This window comes from Cryptotermes secundus, unplaced genomic scaffold (assembly GCF_002891405.2).
Source record: "Cryptotermes secundus unplaced genomic scaffold, Csec_1.0 scaffold5, whole genome shotgun sequence".
NCBI classification, from domain to species: domain Eukaryota; kingdom Metazoa; phylum Arthropoda; class Insecta; order Blattodea; family Kalotermitidae; genus Cryptotermes; species Cryptotermes secundus.
In genome coordinates, this window is record NW_019724742.1 from 2,403,541 (window position 1) to 2,416,270 (window position 12,730).

Consider the following 12,730-nt stretch of genomic DNA (forward strand, 5'->3'; position numbering starts at 1 on the left):
TTACAATACATAATAAATTCAAGAAACAACTTCACTAAACTAAGAGTGACTTTATAGACAGCCTGCATTTATTCAAACAATCCTTACGTTGGTGTAGAAATATTTATACTGTGACATGTAGACCAGCTGTTAGGAAACGACTGCGAAACAAGCAACTATACAACAGCTGTTGTTAAGTAACGGCTCCGCAAACAAGAATGTTTCCGCGGCAACGAGAGACAGCAGCAATAATGGAAGAGACGTTTTGTATGCGGTCCGTGTCGAGATGACCTAACCAGGGCCATTTAGTAGTTGCAGGAAGTTAGAGAACTGCTGGGGTTTAGTCGTTGTGAGCTGTTGCTGCTAGAACTTGGTAGCTGAGGCCGGGGACACTTCGGGAACACAGGTGAAGGGGAACTTCCGCCGTTGGTAACGGCTACCAAGAAACGGCATTGAAGACGTGACTGTGGACACTAGTGTATGTGTGTGTGTGTGTGTGTGTGTAATAGTAAACTTTATTGCCAAGCCACGCGCTGTATCAAAGTGTCCAGTAAATCCGATTACCAATTCAAACCCCGTATATCACGTGACAACACCAATATTTATATTAGTTGGATAGTTTTGGTCTCGTTTAGGAATTCGAATTTTCTGTAAACTTTTTTTTTTCAATTTTCCCTTCTCTCTCTCTCTCTCTCTCGCTCTACAGCCCTTTGTGGATAGACCGCTTTTCAGTTTCTTGATCATGAACAGTCGAGAGGAATCCTTGGACAACACAAACACAGAGTAAACGCACACAGACATCAATGCCATGAGCTGAATTCGAACCCACAGTCTCAGTGTTCGACCGGGTGGAGACTTTTAATGCCTTTGACCGCGCGGCCACTGTGACAGGTAAGTTTCCCATGCACTTCAAAATGTTTTCGGTTATGCTGAGTACGCTTACGTTTTGTGGAATGTCCGGCGGTCTCCTAGGGTATGACGTCCGTCTTCGTGTCAGTGCAGATATTGGCAGCGTGACGTGAGAGTGCCGAGTGATAGGGTGGCTCATTAATCGTCAGAGTTTCTGGGATTTGGATTTTGTCCGCCGTGCGGTATTCTAAAACCAGGAGAAACAGCGTTTCGGAAAGTGGATCTGTTTCCGCCCTTAAGTGAGGAGGGAGATTATTTTAATATGAGAACAAGGCATGCAATGAACTGGTTTGGCGTGGATAAGTAAGCACCTGAAGATGGCATTGTTATGCCGAAACATGTAGTGCGAGGGAGATAAGGAGATAAATGAGTGTATGCACTGCAAGACGGTTTAAATAAATCATGGAGGAGGGAGACACCTGGCCATCCGGTGATTGAGGTTAGCTCTTTCTGAGGGACCCAACGCAATAGGTGTCTTCACGCTCATCCGAATCACCGTGTGCTCTGTTTTATATAACACCGGGCAATGGACAAATTCCGAAAACCCCAGTAATTCTGAGTTTTATACACCATCGTCAGAACCCTTTAGAATATATATGATTAGTGATGAACTGCAAAGGATCTGGAATCAAGCGGTTGTGCGGCTACTGTACCGGCAGTTGCAGACAGGAACTGATGAAATACACAGCCAGGATTGCCAACATTCCGGGCGATCAGCCCCCAGGTACAAGTGTTACCGTTGCACCAACCCACTCGGCCTTGATAAGTGGTCACATGATGAAGCCCTGTGCATATGGAGAACTCAAAGAGTTTCCTGTAGTGCGCGCAATGAACTTGCTGTGCTCTGTCGCCTATTATTTACATTTTGTTGTTCATATCTTCTCTATTATAACTGCTGATCGCCCGAGATTATTTTAATGCGTTATTACATCCATTGTCCTAGAGCCTGCTGTACAACATTTTGCCTACCTGTAGGGGAATGCAAACCTATCTCTCGCCGTAAAGAGAGAGCACTTTGAGGGAGTCTGGAGACAGACTTCAGAGGGAAAATTCGAAACTAAACGGGAGGAAGTGAGAGAAGACTCGAGAAAAATACATAATGAAGAGCTTTATAGGTTGTGCTTCACGAAATCAGGGAGGGTGGCCATGAACCGCGCATCTCAAAGTTGGGGAATGTACACAAAATTGTGATCCGGAAACCTGCAAGATCTCAATTCCATTCGCACGTGCGGCGTGTAACGGAATTTTCAACTAAGTGACTCCACGGACTTGAGCCCTTCCTGAGAAGCCGCCAGGTGCAGCTACTCAAGAGCCTTCCAAAAGTTATGCAACTCGAACGTTCATTACCGTGTTCACAACAGCCTTCCACTGGTCCTTAACCTGAGCATGATTAATCCAGTCCATAACAGCCCGTCCTATCTATGATCCATTTTCATATCACCCACCCACCTACGTCTTGGTCTCCCTAGTGGTCTCTTTCTTTCTGGATTTTTCACCAATATCCTATATGCATTCCTCTTCCTCCAAATTCGTGCTACATTCCCTGCCTATATCATCCTCTTTGACTTGATCATTGTAATTATACTTGGAGAAGAGTACAAGTTATGAGCTCCTCATTATGCAGTTTTCTCCAACCTCCTGTCTCAACACCCTGTTCTCAAACACCCTCAGTCTATGTTTCTCCCTTAATGTCAGAGACCAAGTTTCACACCCATACAGAATCACAAACATATATTATAATTTTTTTAGACAGCCGACGAGAAGACAAAAGATTATGCACTGAACGGTAGCGAGCATTACCGGAGTTCAATCTCCTCTTAATTTCCTCGTGAATCAGAATTTGATTTGTTACTGCCCTTCCCAAATATTTTCAAAGGATCTGTCAACTGTCTTTATGTCATGATTTTCCCCTGCATTTTGGTGACCAGACAGTAACATATACTTAGTTTTCTCTGTGTTTGCTTCTAGACAAACCTCCTTACTTGCATCAATTAAAGTTTGTGTGTTTTTCTTTATGGCATCTACCTGTACATTATCACCCAGTAGATTCACATCATCGGTATAGACCAGCAGGTGGCGTGTCTCATTCAATTTCAGTCCCACCTGGTTTCCTTGGACCTTCCTAATGGCATATTCTAAAGCAAAGTTGAAAAGTAGTGGCGATAAAGCATCTCCTCCTTTTAGCTCATTTTTGATAGGAAATTTATCAGACAAGTGTTTACCTATAAGGACTTTACTATACGTTTCGTTTAAACAAATTTTAATCAACCTAACTAGTTTCATGGGTACCCCAAACTCTATCAGAATACTGTACAATACTTCCCTCCTAACTGAATCATAGGCATTCTTGAAGTCTACGAGTAGCTGATGTACTGTCTCACTGTACTCCCATTTTTCTTCAGTATCTGACGAATGCAAAAGATCTGATCTACAGTTGATCTGTTACGTTGAAACCCACACTGATGATCCCAATACTTTCATCTATCTTTGGACTTAACCTTGAGAGAAGAATATCGGATAAAATTTTGTATATGAAGTTGATAGCACTGATATCCCCCGATAATTACTACAGTCAGTTTTATTGCCCTTCTTGTGAACTGGTACAATAATAGACTCCTTCCACTGATCAGGAAATTCTTTCTTATTCCAAACAGAATTATTGAGATTATTAATATAAATAGAAGTCCGTGTCATATCCAAAAGAAGAGAGGAGGATAATATTAATGCTGATCTTGAAGAATTAATGTGACACAAAATGTGAATTAGATCAATTTCGCCCAAGCCAGGGAAGCATGCCAGGTTGCAGAAGAGTCAGGCGATTCCCTGACGAGGCGAACGAATGCTTCCTTCTGAAGAAGGAGTCTGCTGTATGAGCCAGCTGCTACCACTTACCACCAGCACGAGCCCAGCAGCCAATGCGCCTCGAATCTCATTGCTTTCCGTCTGGGGCACGGGCCGCATGAGGCGCGGTTTCAACTTCAAGCCTTGGTAACCCCGCCATCTCTTTCCTGGCCGCGTGATTTCGCTTTGAGCGTCACATACGTGGTCGCTAACCTGAAAATAACAGACGCTTAGGTCAGAAATAAGCCAGTTTCTTGATGTACTGATTTGGAAAGAAGCGGGTCTGCTCTAATTTGAGGCACTGTGCAGGAATGTGCCATATACGTGAAGCTCAGATAGTCAGATGTTACATGCCCGACTCACACTCGGAACACGTACATATGCGTTTCTGTTGTCCTGTGTCGACAGGAGCCTTGCGATTGGTCGAGTCTATATCCAAGGAGTTCTGCAATTGTCTGCAACAATCGTAATTTCAGAAGTTTGTGAGCTGGAACAGACCGGAAGCCCTGATCCGTATGAATGAAAATGAAGAATTTAAACTAATGATAAACACATCTATTATAAAGACGTTTATTTTAAATAATCCACTCTTTTCACGCCACATAAAAAAGCTTCAGACCAACGCCTACATTGTGACTATAGGGATCCAATGAGACATTCAGACATTTAACATGCTGCAACAAAAATTCGTCAATCAGAAGATAAAATAAAATAACATTTTATTACCGATAACATTTAAGGCTGGGGCCACACGAGCGCACGAAGTACGTCCGTCGTACTTTATGACGGACTACTAGGTACTAGGGAAGGCTTTCTCCGAGTACTTCGGTTTGTTTTGCCAATTCCCATTCCACCAGCTTGTTCATATGCCCATCCATCATAGAGGGCTAGTAAAATGGGCCAGACAGTGGCTGACATACCGAGTGGACTCCACCTCAAGGTATCTCAAGATATCCTTAGCAATGTTGTTACTGAGCCTCTCAAGATGGCCCCGATGGGCCGAAACATGTGAAGCCATGAAATAAGTCGGTAATTACAATAAAGTTGCTAACACTGGATGGTGTATTATTCCACAAGTGTAACTGCAAAGATTTCTCACATGTTAAAAATAATTTCTAATCTGTAACTGCTAACAGAGTTCCATGATCTGCAGGCAGAGATCATCTCTGTCTGGCTGTTCCAGTGGACTCATGACAAAGACAGCGTCAGCCTGCGGAACGCTTCTCTGTAACCAAAACAAGATGGCAGACAGTGTCCAGCAATATGCTAGTTAAGCGCTCCGAGCTGTACGCGTCGCCATTTTGAAAGACTGAATAATTCGTCGGTCCGTACTCATTAAACTGTCCGAGTGAGGGTCAGTTTCTGCGCTCTCTCTTGTTCGGTGCAAGCAATAACAGAAGTCTGCATGCAGCTGACACATTCCGAATAAATACGTAACTTCTCTTCCAAGTACTGAGCACTGAATTAGAAGCCGTGACTCTAGGTTATTGCTTGTATCCACTGACTGTTTGTACAGTCGCAGTTTCTCAAAGTTGTGCCAGCTGATTCCTTCGCTGTGGCCGCGTTGCTTCATTATTATGCAGAACAAAATATTGGGCACCATCAGACGTCGTGACTTAGATAAATAAAATAATAAATACAAATAAATTACTTCTTTTAAGAATGTCGTCATCTGGGATGTGGCACCGTGTAGCTATTGTGTAAACTGACGTTTCGGATGAAAGTGGATTTTTTATACCCTGAAGATGGAGGCGATACGTTCGTCCAAAAAGTCGGTTTACACAATATCTACACGGCGCCGCATCCCAGAAGACGGCATTCTTCACAGTAGCCGCCGTGAAAACCTCAAATCTTAGAAATGGCTCCTTTATTTGCGCATTTCTAGTCTAGGCGAGTCAGTTAGCCAGAAGCATAATGAGAGGCATTAGATGTACGTACATGGGAGGAGAATCGTCAGATGGACGAAACAGAACGCGAGAACGTTGACTGCATTCAGCTCGAGCAGGACGGGCTTTTGTGAAAACAGAGCTGAAGCTCCGAATTCCATAAAAGTCGACTAATTTCTTGGTCAGTTGACAGACTGTCAGCTTCTTAAGAAGGTCAACTTTCAATAGTAAAAAATAAAGCTATCTCTGTAACAGGCCATGGAGGCCCATAGGATTGTTTGGCATCGATACACCCACATTTTTTAGACCATCGGCTCACAGATGGCGGTGAGGTTGTCAGCCTTACGCGCCGGCCGCCCTTTACCCTCAAGAATATTCTTGGTACTAATTTCTGTTAGAGGCTGAGTCGACCACAGGCCCACAGTAAGGCTGGAAGGATTAGGTCAATTGGAAAAATCCAATAACCTCGTATGAAATCGAACCCGCGACCATCCAGCTTCTAGCATAGTGCCTCAACCAACTACAATGCCGTGTGCCCTGTTTGAGATTAGAACGTTTCTTCCTTTTCCCTTGTTTTATGATGAAAATAAAATGAGTGCGTGAACCAGCGTGTATTACTCTCTTTACCTTTTGATTTTATCTTACGAAAATATGCATAACATTGTGGCACTCACAACAGAAAATTGGGCAGACCTGCTCGAGGTTCAGGGCACCCTCCTCCTTGACTCGGTTTGGTGTACACTGCTCTCATACAGGTCTCTACACATTGGAGCGCCACGAGAAATAACTGGAACAAGCTGTGAGGAGCTGGGCCCTGCTTCAGGACCTGACAATCTCTCAGTTCTTCAAGAGTTTCCCAATACCTCATGATGTTCGAGACGCCATTGTCGTATTCAGGTATGCACGCCACTGAAAATCCTTCTGATCCAAATGAATCCATTAAGATTACTGTTTTTTAGGATGTCATAACTTGCAATCTGGTAGTTTTTTTAACTCCAAAATCTGGTAGTTACAAATGATTTCGAGGAACCTATTGCCTTCATATTCAGGGTCACCGCCGGAAGGACCTCAAATCTCACAAGAATTTTTCCAACAGCGAAACACCCTGGTGTTATATTTCTTTAATATCCCCACGATCGACTGCCTACGTTTCCCAAGCGGTCTATTTTCTTCAACAGTTCCTTCTAAAACTGTGTAAAATTTTCCATTTCCCCGACGCGGGCCACAACTCCCACCCACCGTGTTGTGAGCACTCAAATAAACATTGGATTCAAGTTGAACAGGCAAAGGTTGAGGCAGGGGCCTTCTCGGAGAGTGGCCAAGGTTAGTCGTGGGACCACGTGCACGAAACTAATGAATCAGATCCTGTTACGTAACGGGGCATGGGTTCGCACCCGCAGAAACGCGATTCTCTTAACGTATACTGAAGCATGTGTAAGGCTCTCTTGCGAAGATACGTCAAGGCAGAAAGCACTACGCCATGAAGACGCATGGGGGAGTGGACGTATAGATCCCCATTTTCTTGGCCTCGGCACTAGCTGGAGTTGAGTGGTCAGCTTCACGCCACGGGCCGCTTTAGCCTCGGGGAAAGAGCCCCCGGTACCCATTGGACAGGAGGTTGGGTGGACCTCAGAGCCGGTCTGGACAACGTGGAGAACAGAAAATTAGTGAGCCTACGGGGACTCGAATTCCGACCCATCTGTCGTTTAGCCCCTAGCCAGTCGCTATACCGACTACGCTATCCTGCTCCTATCAATGTGAGGGTACACTTTAATATTATCACTCTCAGTACATGTAACACTTTACATCACAGGTACTCTGAGTTGTACTTGTGAATTAACTTAGTAGTTGAGTCATTATAATAGAGACATATGTCTTCATATGGGTGCGGCGTAGTTTTCGCGCCTGTTCAGACCGAGAATTAGATGAGGACTGATTCTGGAAGGCGCCACCTGATGCAACCAGCTACTGCAAATCATTACTCCCTTAAATTAGCTTGATTTGCTCTCTCTAAAAACTGACAACTGACAATTGAACTGGTCAAGTCAAAATGAAAGTCACATTGCGACTGACGGTCAGTCAGTCTGTCTGTCTTGGNGGATTAGTGAATTGGATTTACTGACCACCTGTACACACCACTCGGAACTACAAGTAATTACAGCGCTCTCACTGATCTCCACACTTTACAGATCACCACAGCACCCGTCTGCTATGTCTCCAACAGCCGTTACCTAGCAACGATTTCACCCAGTGGAGATTCTTCAGATTCCCGTGCTCACGTCGTCAATGTTCGGCGAATCTCCCGCAGCTGAACTCTTGTCAACTGTCAGCTCAATCATAGCGCCACCTCTTCTAAGCATTCCTTGCAGAGCTCGACTCAACTGCCAACCCTCGACTAACTGTGTCCCAGGCTGGCGTCAATTTCACACCAACCTCCTAGTCTTCTCTTCACAGGCTGGCCAGCTTTCAACTGACAACTGACAATTGAACTGGTCAAGTCAAAATGAAAGTCACATTGCGACTGACGGTCAGTCAGTCTGTCTGTCTTGGTGTCGAGCCCCGGCTGGGGTTCATGACCAGATGTTTCTTTTCAGATGAAAGTTACTGTACTGTCCATGTGGGTCAAAGAACTCAAAGTCACATTACGACTGACAGTCAGTCGGCGCGGACCACATAGAAAACACCGCTCTTATATTGTTGAGGGCGGGCTAGTTTCAGCGAAAATATATTTAATGAGCCGTTTCTTATAAACGGGATGCATTATCCCGTTGTTCTGCTGCTGCGTGCATGTATGTTGCCGGCGTTACCTAACAACGGCCGCTGTTTACAGTCACCGCTTAGCAACGGGTCCCTACGCCACAACAATTCTGGGAATGAAATTTAAGTATCACACAGTTACACTACTTTAAATCTATAAATGAGGTTTAACCGTTCCAGCTGCACGCCCAGCTTGGGGTGGGCGAATTATCAGCCAACAGCTCACTTCTACCGGCTTCATCACAGGTTGCGAACGGCTAGCAGCCGCGTTCAACTCCTGTATCTAAGAATAAATCCAGTACTTATACCCTATATTGCAGTACAAATGAATGCATTTTACCTTTCAATATAAGTGCTATTATATCAATGTTTATCTCGATATTGCCGATCACAGTGGCCGCGCGGTCTAATGCATGAATTGTCTTCGCTCGCTTGATCGCTGGGATCGTGGGTTCGATTCCCACTCGAGGCATGGATGTCTATGTATGCTTTTATTCTGTGTTCGTGTTGTTCTGTGTGTAGGTAGCGGTCTTGCGACGGGCTGATACCCCATCCAAGAGACCTACCATGTATAAGATTAAGAAACTGAAGAAGTGATCAAGATCCAAGAAAAGGGCTGTAGAGCTATAGATATCTGGATATGAATTACACTAATTAACATATATAGAAAATAATGTCTATATTAAACTAGCGGTTATAGTAGAAACCGGCTACCGTCAAATGCTTTACTGAATCTATGTCACACAATCCCTTGTTCTTTTATTTGAAGGTGTTGCAGCCGATGACAATGATTATAAGTGAAGGAACTGGAGAACTGGGGAGGAGAGCTATAGTGACAATCCTAGCGGCTGTCAACGGACGCTGAGATGAAAATCGGGGAAAACCCGCTCATGATAGCCGACCTCATGTACCGAGTGCATCCCGAAAACTGAACAGGGCAGGTGAGAAATCAAACAATCGTAGGGCCCCTTGTACATTTCGTTAGGGAGCCCATCATCACGGCAAATAAGGGCGAATACGTGTGAAAGAACCGCTTTTCCCTTAGTGGGGTGAGACTGAGTCCACTTGGCACTGTGACCACTACTGGCCTATTGTACCAGCCCCGGATGACAGATAATGGTGATTATAGAGAAATTAGTGGAATGAGAATTGGCAGGGGAAACCGAAGTACTCGGAAAGAACCTGCCCCAGTGCCACTTCGTCCATCATAAATCCCATATGACCTGACCCGGGTTCGAACCCGAGTGGTCGCGGTGGGAAGCCAGCGACTAACCGCTTGATCTATGGCACGGCCTACTGCGAAAGAACCTTACGCATATCGAGGCCTGATATTCCATTCCATTATCGAAAGAATACGACATTCCACCATTTGTAATTCGCCATTTTCTTCGAGAATCACGAAATTACAGCCGATCGCTCCAGGGAGCAGGTTATGCAGTGTGCCACACTGAACGAGGCACAAGGAGATGCTCACCCGTGTATGGGAGGCAATGGCTTGAGAAGTGAGCAGAGATGTGGGCTCATGTCTGCTCCGTAATGCTGTGGAAAGTTCTGAAGCTGTCACGCGCATGGAGATCTGAAGATGCTCAAATGCGATTTCGAAGGCCAGATGCAGAAATCACACAGCGATATTAAAATATTTTAAAACGGAATAACAGGTTAGTAAAGGACTATTACAGAGAGAATGAGAGATTATAAAATGAATGGTGTGAATACTTTGAATGGTAGAACAACATGAATGTAACCCCTTTCCGTGATGTTAGGCCATCGTAAAATCTGATTATTTTTAAAGACATTTCGAAGGAACGTGCTGTCTCCATCTTGACGGTAGAAATCTACAGAACTACGAAACATCTGTACACTTCTACCAGACCAGGGAGTCAAATTTTTTAAGAATCGCAAATCACATTCTAGATTATACTGGAGAGTGTTAGGATGAATGAATGAAAGAGAGACACGGACTGGCAAGAGTAGATTCTGAGTATGAAGGGACAGACCTTTGGGCTTAATCCTTGAAGCTGATGACCATGTAATATCTGCAACTCACAAAATTCTCATGTACGAAGGACGCAGCTACTGTAAGATTCAAACGCGACTGCGCGGACGGGTGGCTACTGCGCAGTAACATGGAGTGTCACTTGGCGGAATAAATGAAATGGTTTATCAGACTTCCGCTTTCTGTCACGGCTGCTGTATCTGTATATGTATGCCTGTACATACAAATGTGTGAGTGTGTGCGTTAACCCTTTAAATCCTGAATGCGTAATTGTGAAGGTCAAGAGAGAGGGAGAAAATGGAGAACATGTTGGACGAAGAACGGAAAAGCAAAAGGAAGGGGAAAGAAGTGCAAGAAAAGCAAAGAAGAAGGGAAGATGGAGGGGGAGAATGAAGAGATGGGAAAAGTTCAGATGAAAAAAAAACAAAAACAAAAAGGAGAAAGACAGAAAAGGCGAGGAAGAAAGAGGATTAAAGTGAAAAGAAGGAATAAGGAGAGAAGTGTAAGATAAGAAGATGAAAGAAAGGAAAGGAAATGAAAAGGGCGATTAGAAGAAGGAAGCTGGAGAAAAGAAGAAGCGAAAGAAGTTTAAGTTGGAGATGAAAAAATTAAAAAGAAAACAAAATGGCCGTCCTTGTATGTAGTTTGTACGTCGGATGCGAAGTGTTCCAGGAGGTTGTTTCATGTCATTGTCGCTCTAACCTACGTTTAAAACCGAAAGGCCCAAAAATAAATAACTGGGGGTTTGCACAGACAAATGAGCTGACTGTTCAGTGCAAGAGGCAGGCAACAGGTTAGCAAGATGTCACGTAGCGGGAACGCGCGGCTGAGCTTGCGCAGTTCGGACAGTAAATATTCAAGCGGACGCTATCGCAACATATCAGTTGCAACTCTGTCTCTCACCTGTCCGTCGTCATGTCTGAATTCTAGTGTAGATAGCACAGGAGATGCGAAGGTACGGTCGAAAGGATGTTGGAACAATAAAGGCTTCCCTGGAATTGTAAAGTTCTGTAGGGCTGACTGACTGCACACTATTGTGTGGCTACTACAATTGGCATTCCGTCAGCTGCAATGGGCGTGACGGTGTAACAATGTCCAGCAATTCTTGCCAACATCCGCATAAGGAATGCTTCTCCGTAGAAGCAATTTACAAGTGCCTTGTAATTTCTCATATTCTTAATATATGCGAGAAAATATTGCGATCGCTGAAGAAAATTGATCTTGAGATTTTGAGTGATTACTGCATTCCATTCCTCGGATTAAAAAAAAAAAGTGTTTTCGGTTATGCCATCTGTCAGGCTGTGTATATGTACATGTATGTATCTGCTACATGCTATGTATGTATGCATGCACTAGAGATTCACACGCGAAATGTCAGTTGTCGTGAAACCGGCTTTACCGAATGCAAGAATTTGTTGTTAGATATTCAGTAACAAACATTGACCTAAAGAGATAGGCACGGAATGTAGCAGGAATTGGGTAGAAGAGGAATTCATATATATGATGTTGGTGGGAGAGCCAGAAGGAAAGAGACCACTAGGAAGACCAAGACGTTGGTGGGTGAACAATATTAAAATGGATCCCAGAGGGCTAGGATGGGGTGGAATTGACTGGATCGATCTAGCTCAGAATAGGAACCAGTTGAGGGCTTTTGTGAGCACGGTAATGAAAATTCGGATTCGATAAAATACTGGGAAATTCTTGAGTAGCTGCACAATTGGCGGCTTGTCAAGAACTCAGATCCATGAAGTCAGTTAGTTAGTTAGTTAGTTAGTTAGTTAGTTGGCGAAACTACGAGTAAATTTTACAATAAAACCTAGAAACTGCTATAAAGTGTAAGGCCTGCGTACTGCATCTGACAGACAGCCAGATAGAGTGCACGGCAGTCTCTAGCTTCCCTAGGCTGTCCCTGTGCACGCAGCAGCCTCTGAAGGCATCCGTTTCAGTGTCCACAGGCTGCAGTGCATTTCTCTGCTCAGCCGGTATTGCAGCCTCATGCTGGTAGTCTGGTGCGTGCTGATGGTTGCCAGGTACTCATAGTCGGCGAGTTGTTGCGGCGCGGTATCCAGGGTCGAATAGCCGTGCAGTATACGTTTCTTCTGCAGTGGGTGAGGGCCTAGTAGTTCGTCGAGTATCATGGCGAAACGGTTCCAGAAGGCTGTGACTGAGGGACAGTGAAAGAGCATGTGATCTACGGTTCTTGTGGTTCCTGGGCACCAAGGGCAGTCATCTATGTCTAGTGCACTCCGTCTGCGCAGCTGTTGTGACGGGGACGATTCTGTCATAAAGCGACATCTCCGTCTCTACGTAGGATAGGGTGGTGATAGAGTGCCCCCCCCCAAACTGGGTTTACCCATTTGCC

General features: G+C 44.6%; 1 protein-coding gene across 1 annotated transcript in view; it reads left to right on the forward strand.

Annotated features, from left to right (window-relative positions):
• Window positions 1-12,730, forward strand: part of LOC117282182 — a 115,946-nt gene that overhangs the window by 37,590 nt on the left and 65,626 nt on the right. The window lies entirely within an intron of this gene.